Source organism: Hoplias malabaricus, chromosome 6 (genome assembly GCF_029633855.1).
Source record: "Hoplias malabaricus isolate fHopMal1 chromosome 6, fHopMal1.hap1, whole genome shotgun sequence".
In the NCBI taxonomy this organism is placed as follows: Eukaryota; Metazoa; Chordata; class Actinopteri; order Characiformes; family Erythrinidae; genus Hoplias; species Hoplias malabaricus.
The window spans coordinates 4,516,870-4,525,851 of record NC_089805.1 but is presented as its reverse complement, the minus strand read 5'-3'; the positions used below and the strand labels follow the sequence as shown (position 1 = coordinate 4,525,851).

Genomic DNA, 8,982 nt, shown 5'->3' with positions numbered 1-8,982 from the left:
GGTGCGCCCGGGTCCGACCGTCTGAAATCTCGTGTCCGTAGCTTGAAAATTGACAGAGTTAGAGCAGTTCGAAAATTAATTCCATAGAAATGACTGGGGAAAAACGGAGCGATAAACGAGTGTAGCGGACGAACGAGTGCGGGTATCGGAAAGCTGTATACAAGCCCACATCGTCACTATAGGACGCACGATTTCCAGGTGGAACGGAGTCGATAGCTCGAAAGCTGCGGGACTAGTTAGGCGGACAAGGAAACGCGGAATAATAAGAATAATAATAATAATAATAATATGACTTAAGAAGAACAGTATATTGCGCGCTGCTGAAGCAGCTTGCGCAACATAATAATAATATGACTTAAGAAGAACAGTATATTGCGCGCTGCTGAAGCAGCTTGCGCAACATAACTAGAGGTCTGCATTTCCAGGAAGCAACGCGAAACCCCTGCCCCCCGATCCGCGTCTTTCCCACTTAAAGCGAGGCCGTCGATACAGTAAACGCGTGGCGACGCTATGGTGAAGGAGTTGACTGTTAAGCTGTTGATAGTGGGATGTTAAGAGAGCAGTCTCCCACAGCAGTTTACATTGGACTCTATGGAGCTCCGTAGGCTCCATATGATGGAAAACGATACATTTTGAATTCCACCTTTAAAAACAATTCCACCTTAAGAAACCCAGAATTGTATTGAATTGTATTTAAACATGACCACTGTAAATAAAGGTAAAAATGTTGAAAAAACAGCCAGTATATTTTGAACAAGGTATTTTAAAAAAATTCCACCTTAAGAAACCCTGGATAATTAAGACATCCACCTTAAAAATGACCTTTAAAGTCTTAGAGACTGCCTATGTCCCTCACACCTCTCCTCAGTCTCTGCCCCCTCTCTCTCTCTCTCTCACACACGCACGCTCACAGAATACAACTGACTGACTCACGATTCAATGAATTTCGACCGATGGGGCACCCTCCAAAAAACCTCCCATAGCTGGAAAACTTTCCCAGGTCCAAAAATGAATGAAACATACCGTAGTGACAAGGAAAGTCTGGCGATCGAGATGGTGTAAAAAATTTGCACTTTGAGCGAGAATTGATGGTGTAATGACGAGTTAAAAACAGGCCAAATTTTGAATTTATACGTTCCGACCTGCTCTTAAAATACATTGAGCTGTATGGGAGTGAAACCCTCCCAAGTGTCGAACAAAAATTCATAGCTCGAAAACAGTATTCTCAAATGATCTGAAACTTACAAGTTTGAGAAAGGGGAAATTTCTCTATCATTTAAAATTTTAATGAAGTCTGTAAGTGAAAGTATAAGTAAGTTATGGCGAAATGTTCAGCAGAAAATTGAAAAAGAAAGAATATCATTTCAACGCATTCCTATGGGAGCAAACCCACCCTCTGAACAAATGCTTATAGCTCGGAAAGATTTTCCCAAATCACTTAACTGTATATACCGTTGTGACAAGGAGACTCTGGGGATTGATATGGTATAAAAAAATCTACAGATTGAGTGTGAATTGAGTGTGTTATGACGAGTTAAATAGAGGAGAAAGATTCAGAAAATGCACTCTGAGCCGCTCTAAAAATACATTGAACTCTATGGGAGCCGAAACCTTCCCTAGTGCCGAACAAAAATTCATAACTCAAAAACCATATTTTCATAAATGTTCAAATTTACAGGTGCTAGAAATGACAGGTTTCTCTACCATTTAAAATTTAAATGAAGTTTCTACGTGAAACTATAAGGAAGTTATGGCAAATTGTTCAGCTGAGAAGCGAAAAAACGGTTTTCGGGCACTCTAGCTGTCCCTCATTCAAATGAATGAAGCGATTTTGAAGGAGGGATAGAAAGGGAAGGATGAGTGCAAGAGGTCTGAAAACAGACGTGACCGGTCCCGGTGCACCTGGGTCCGACCATCTGAAATCTCGTGTCCATAGCTTGAAAATTTACTGAGTTAGAGCACTTAGAAAATTAATTCCATAGAAATGACTGGGGAAAAACTGAGCGAAAAACTAGTGTAGTGGGCGAACGAGTGCGTGTATGGGAAAGCTGTATACAAGCCCACATCACTACAATTTCCAGGTGGAACGGAATCAATAGCTCGAAAACTGCGGGACGAGTTAAGCGGACAAGGAAAGGCGGAATAATAAGAATAAGAAAAAATATAAGAATATATGCTTAAAGCAGCAGGTGCAACATAATTAAATAAGGTACAATGGTAACCAAATCCAGGATCAATGATGGTCCCAGGAGATACATCAACCATTGGATGTATTAGAACCCATGGCCGTCAATCTCAAATGGTCAAACGTAGATCTCAGTAATATTTTTGGGGAAAAAAAAACTTATCTTATCTTATGATGTTGGACCAGTGAGTGAAACAGGAACCATCCTTGGAGGTAGCTCCTCCCCTGGGAGAGTTAAAGCACCGAGTGATGGGCCTCAGATGGTCTCAGGTAGATATTTGTTATTGCTTCTGGATCAATAAAATGTTGTGTTATCTGATCTTATCTCATCTTCTCTTATCTTATCTCATCTTATGAAGTTGGATCAGTGAGTGAAACAGGAACCATCTTTGGAGGTAGCTCCTCCCATGGACCAGTTAAAGCACCGAGTGATGGTCCTCAGATGGTCTCAGGTAGATATTTGGAATTGCTTCTGGATCAATAAAATGTTGTGTTATCTGATCTTATCTCATCTTCTCTTATCTTATCTCATCTTATGAAGTTGGATCAGTGAGTGAAACAGGAACCATCTTTGGAGGTAGCTCCTCCCATGGACCAGTTAAAGCACCGAGTGATGGGCCTCAGATGGTCTCAGGTAGATATTTGTTATTGCTTCTGGATCAATAAAATGTTGTGTTATCTGATCTTATCTCATCTTCTCTTATCTTATCTCATCTTATGAAGTTGGATCAGTGAGTGAAACAGGAACCATCTTTGGAGGTAGCTCCTCCCATGGACCAGTTAAAGCACCGAGTGATGGTCCTCAGATGGTCTCAGGTAGATATTTGGAATTGCTTCTGGATCAATAAAATGTTGTGTTATCTGATCTTATCTCATCTTCTCTTTTCATTTCTTATCTAATCTTATGAAGTTGGATCAGCGAGTGAAACAGGAACCATCCTTGTAGGTAGCTCCTCCCCTGGGAGAGTTAAAGCACCGAGTGATGGGCCTCAGATGGTCTCAGGTAGATATTTGGAATTTCTTCTGGATCAATAAAGTGTTATCTTATCTTACCTTATCTCATCTAATCTTATGTTTTGAATTTGAATATTTATCTGGACCAGCTACCACCCCTGGAGGTAACTCATCCCATGGACCAGTTAAAGCCCCGAGTGATGGGCCTCAGATGGTCTCAGGTAGATATTTGGAATTCCTTCTGGATCAATAAAGTTTTGTGTTATCTCATCTTCTCTTTTCATTTCTTATCTTTTGAATTTGAATATTTATCTGGACCAGCTACCACCCCTGGAGATAACTCATCCCATGGACCAGTTAAAGCACCGAGTGATGGGCCTCAGATGGTCTCAGGAACTAGTGGACCAGTTACAGCCCCAAGAGGTGGATCTATTTGTAGACTAAATATCTATGGAGGTACACCAACTCTAGGACAATATTTGGACCCAGGAGATAGATCAACCATTGGACCGATTAGAACCCGTGTTTGTCGATCTCAGATGGTCAAAAGTAGAGCTCAGTAACTTCTTTCAGGATAAATGAAAGTTGTCACAGCACACACTGGTGGACCTTAGATGGAAAATGTTATCTTTACTTATCTCATCTCATCTTATGTTTTGAATTTGAATATTTATCTGGACCAGCTACCACCCCTGGAGGTAACTCATCCCATGGACCAGTTAAGGCCCCGAGTGATGGTCCTCAGATAGATATTCGGAATTGCTTCTGGATAAATAAAGTGTTGTGTTATCTGATCTTTTCTCATCTTCTCTTTTCATTTCTTATCTTATCTTATGAAGTTGGATCAGCGAGTGAAACAGGAACCATCCTTGTAGGTAGCTCCTCCCCTGGGAGAGTTAAAGCACCGAGTGTTGGGCCTCAGATGGTCTCAGGTAGATATTTGGAATTGCTTCTGGATCAATAAAATATTGTGTTATCTGATCTTATCTTATCTCATCTTCTCTTATTTTATGATGTTGGATCAGTGAGTGAAACAGGAACCATCCTTGTAGGTAGCTCCTCCCCTGGGAGAGTTAAAGCACCGAGTGATGGGCCTCAGATGGTCTCAGGTAGATATTTGGAATTGCTTCTGGATCAATAAAATATCGTGTTATCTGATCTTATCTTATCTCATCTTCTCTTATCTTATCTTATTTTATGATGTTGGATCAGTGAGTGAAACAGGAACCATCCTTGTAGGTAGCTCCTCCCCTGTGAGAGTTAAAGCACCGAGTGATGGTCCTCAGATGGTCTCAGGTAGATATTTGGAATTGCTTCTGGATCAATAAAATGTTGTGTTATCTGATCTTATCTCATCTTCTCTTTTCATTTCTTATCTTATCTTATGATGTTGGATCAGCGAGTGAAACAGGAACCATCCTTGTAGGTAGCTCCTCCCCTGGGAGAGTTAAAGCACCGAGTGTTGGGCCTAAGATGGTCTCAGGTAGATATTAGGAATTTTTTCTGGATCAATAAAGTGTTATCTTATCTTACCTTATCTCATCTAATCTTATCTTTTGAATTTGAATATTTATCTGGACCAGCTACCACCCCTGGAGGTAACTCATCCCATGGACCAGTTAAAGCACCGAGTGATGGGCCTCAGATGGTCTCAGGTAGATATTTGGAATTGCTTCTGGATCAATAAAATGTTGTGTTATCTGATCTTATCTCATCTTCTCTTTTCATTTCTTATCTAATCTTATGAAGTTGGATCAGCGAGTGAAACAGGAACCATCCTTGTAGGTAGCTCCTCCCCTGGGAGAGTTAAAGCACCGAGTGATGGGCCTCAGATGGTCTCAGGTAGATATTTGGAATTTCTTCTGGATCAATAAAGTGTTATCTTATCTTACCTTATCTCATCTAATCTTATGTTTTGAATTTGAATATTTATCTGGACCAGCTACCACCCCTGGAGGTAACTCATCCCATGGACCAGTTAAAGCCCCGAGTGATGGGCCTCAGATGGTCTCAGGTAGATATTTGGAATTCCTTCTGGATCAATAAAGTTTTGTGTTATCTCATCTTCTCTTTTCATTTCTTATCTTTTGAATTTGAATATTTATCTGGACCAGCTACCACCCCTGGAGATAACTCATCCCATGGACCAGTTAAAGCACCGAGTGATGGGCCTCAGATGGTCTCAGGAACTAGTGGACCAGTTACAGCCCCAAGAGGTGGATCTATTTGTAGACTAAATATCTATGGAGGTACACCAACTCTAGGACAATATTTGGACCCAGGAGATAGATCAACCATTGGACCGATTAGAACCCGTGTTTGTCGATCTCAGATGGTCAAAAGTAGAGCTCAGTAACTTCTTTCAGGATAAATGAAAGTTGTCACAGCACACACTGGTGGACCTTAGATGGAAAATGTTATCTTTACTTATCTCATCTCATCTTATGTTTTGAATTTGAATATTTATCTGGACCAGCTACCACCCCTGGAGGTAACTCATCCCATGGACCAGTTAAGGCCCCGAGTGATGGTCCTCAGATAGATATTCGGAATTGCTTCTGGATAAATAAAGTGTTGTGTTATCTGATCTTTTCTCATCTTCTCTTTTCATTTCTTATCTTATCTTATGAAGTTGGATCAGCGAGTGAAACAGGAACCATCCTTGTAGGTAGCTCCTCCCCTGGGAGAGTTAAAGCACCGAGTGTTGGGCCTCAGATGGTCTCAGGTAGATATTTGGAATTGCTTCTGGATCAATAAAATATTGTGTTATCTGATCTTATCTTATCTCATCTTCTCTTATTTTATGATGTTGGATCAGTGAGTGAAACAGGAACCATCCTTGTAGGTAGCTCCTCCCCTGGGAGAGTTAAAGCACCGAGTGATGGGCCTCAGATGGTCTCAGGTAGATATTTGGAATTGCTTCTGGATCAATAAAATATCGTGTTATCTGATCTTATCTTATCTCATCTTCTCTTATCTTATCTTATTTTATGATGTTGGATCAGTGAGTGAAACAGGAACCATCCTTGTAGGTAGCTCCTCCCCTGTGAGAGTTAAAGCACCGAGTGATGGTCCTCAGATGGTCTCAGGTAGATATTTGGAATTGCTTCTGGATCAATAAAATGTTGTGTTATCTGATCTTATCTCATCTTCTCTTTTCATTTCTTATCTTATCTTATGATGTTGGATCAGCGAGTGAAACAGGAACCATCCTTGTAGGTAGCTCCTCCCCTGGGAGAGTTAAAGCACCGAGTGTTGGGCCTAAGATGGTCTCAGGTAGATATTAGGAATTTTTTCTGGATCAATAAAGTGTTATCTTATCTTACCTTATCTCATCTAATCTTATCTTTTGAATTTGAATATTTATCTGGACCAGCTACCACCCCTGGAGGTAACTCATCCCATGGACCAGTTAAAGCACCGAGTGATGGGCCTCAGATGGTCTCAGGTAGATATTTGGAATTTCTTCTGGATCAATAAAATGTCGTGTTATCTCATCTTCTCTTTTCATTTCTTATCTTATCTTATGATGTTGGATCAGTGAGTGAAACAGGAACCATCCTTGGAGGTAGCTCCTCCCCTGGGAGAGTTAAAGCACCGAGTGATGGGCCTCAGATGGTCTCGGGTAGATATTTGGAGATTCTTCTGGATCATTAAAGTGTCATCTTATCTTACCTTATCTCATCTAATCTTATGTTTTGAATTTGAATATTTATCTGGACCAGCTACCACCCCTGGAGGTAACTCATCCCATGGACCAGTTAAAGCACCGAGTGATGGGCCTCAGATGGTCTCAGGTAGATATTTGGAATTCTTTCAGGATCAATAAAGTTTTGTGTTATCTCATCTTCTCTTTTCATTTCTTATCTTATCTTATCTTTTGAATTTGAATATTTATCTGGACCAGCTACCACCCCTGGAGATAACTCATCCCATGGACCAGTTAAAGTACCGAGTGATGGGCCTCAAATAATCTCAGGAACTAGTGGACCAGTTACAGCCCCAAGAGGTGGATCTATTTGTAGACTAAATATCTATGGAGGTACACCAACTCTAGGACAATATTTGGACCCAGGAGATAGATCAACCATTGGACCAATTAGAACCCGTGGTCGTCGATCTCAGATGGTCAAAAGTAGAGCTCAGTAACTTCTTTCAGGATAAATGAAAGTTATCACAGCACACACTGGTGGACCTTAGATGGAAAATGTTATCTTATCTTTACTTATCTCATCTCATCTTATGTTTTGAATTTGAATATTTATCTGGACCAGCTACAAGCCCTGGAGGTAACTCATCCCATGGACCAATTAGAGCTCAATGGGTTCAAGGTAGATCTCAGTTATTTTTGTCGGATACACATAATGCTATGTTATCTTATCTTATCCAGGAGAGAGATCAACTATTGGACCAATTAGAACCCGTGGTCGTCGATCTCAGATGGTCAAAGGTAGAGCTCAGTCACTTCTTTCAGGATAAATGAAACGTTGTCACAGCACACACTGATGGACTTTAGATGGATAAGTAAAGTGTTATCTTATCTTTACTTATCTCATCTCATCTTATCTTTTGAATTTGAATATTTATCTGGACCAGCTATCACCCCTGGAGGTAACTCATCCCATGGACCAGTTAAAGCACCGAGTGATGGGCCTCAGATGGTCTCACAAACTAGTGGACCAGTTACAGCCCCAAGAGGTGGATCTATTTTTAGACCAAATATCTATGGAGGTACACCAACTCTAGGACAATATTTGGACCCAGGAGATAGATCAACGATTGGACCAATTAGAACCCGTGGTCGTCGATCTCAGATGGTCAAAGGTAACTCAGTAACTTCTTTCAGGTTAAATGAAACGTTGTCACAGCACACACTGATGGACCTTAGATGGATCAGTAAAGTGTTATCTATATATTTAATGCTATGTACAATATGTACACCAACTCTAGGACCATATATGGACCCAGGAAATAGATCAACCATTGGACCAATTAGAGCCCGTGGTCGTCGATCTCAGATGGTCAAAGGTACATCTCAGTAACTTCTTTCAGGATAAATAAAACGTTGTCACAGCACACAATTATGGCCCTCAGATGGTCTCAGGTAGATCTGTCTTATCTAATTTTAACCCATTGTTTCTTATTTTATGAATTTGGATCAGTGACTGGACGAAGACCACCCCTGGTTGTTGCTCAGCCTCTGGACCGGTTAGAGCGCACATGGATGGACCTCAGATGGTATCAGGTAGATCTTCATTGTTTATTTATTTTTTATCTTATGGAGATGGATCAAGCATTGGACCATGTATATTCTATGGAAGTGGAACAAAAAGTGGAGCAGTTACAGTCCTGGGATATATGTCCACCAATGGACCTATCAGAACCCATTTCTGATGATCTCAAAGGGCCCAAGGTACCTCTCAGCAATTACTTTTGGGATTAAATCTTATCTCATCTCACATTATCTTAGAAGGACTTGCACCCCCCCCCCCTTCAGGGTGTGTTCCCATCTTGTGCCCAATGATTCCGGGTAGGCTCCGGACCCACCGTGACCCTGAACTGGATAAGCAGTTACAGACAATGAATTAATGAATATTATCTTATCTTACCTTATCCTATAAAGTTGGATTAATAACTAGACCAAGAATACTTCATAGAGGTGGGCTAAATATTGGACCAGGTACTGCCTCTGGAGGTAGAGTACACGGTGGGGGATTTCAGATGTTCCCAGTTAGATCTCATCAATACTTTCTTGATGAATAATGTGTCATTTTATCTCCTCTTATGAAGATGGGTCAACCATTGCACCTGGTATAATATATGGAAACAAACCAACTCCAGGG

At 40.9% G+C, this 8,982-nt stretch overlaps 1 long non-coding RNA gene across 1 annotated transcript; it reads left to right on the top strand.

Annotated features, from left to right (window-relative positions):
* Positions 1-7,065: 7,065 nt before the first annotated feature.
* Positions 7,066-8,618, top strand: LOC136700537 (uncharacterized). The gene is made up of 4 exons (XR_010803761.1): positions 7,066-7,589; positions 7,736-7,963; positions 8,090-8,167; positions 8,302-8,618. It is a non-coding gene; the product is annotated as an uncharacterized lncRNA (long non-coding RNA).
* The last annotated feature ends 364 nt before the right edge of the window (positions 8,619-8,982 follow it).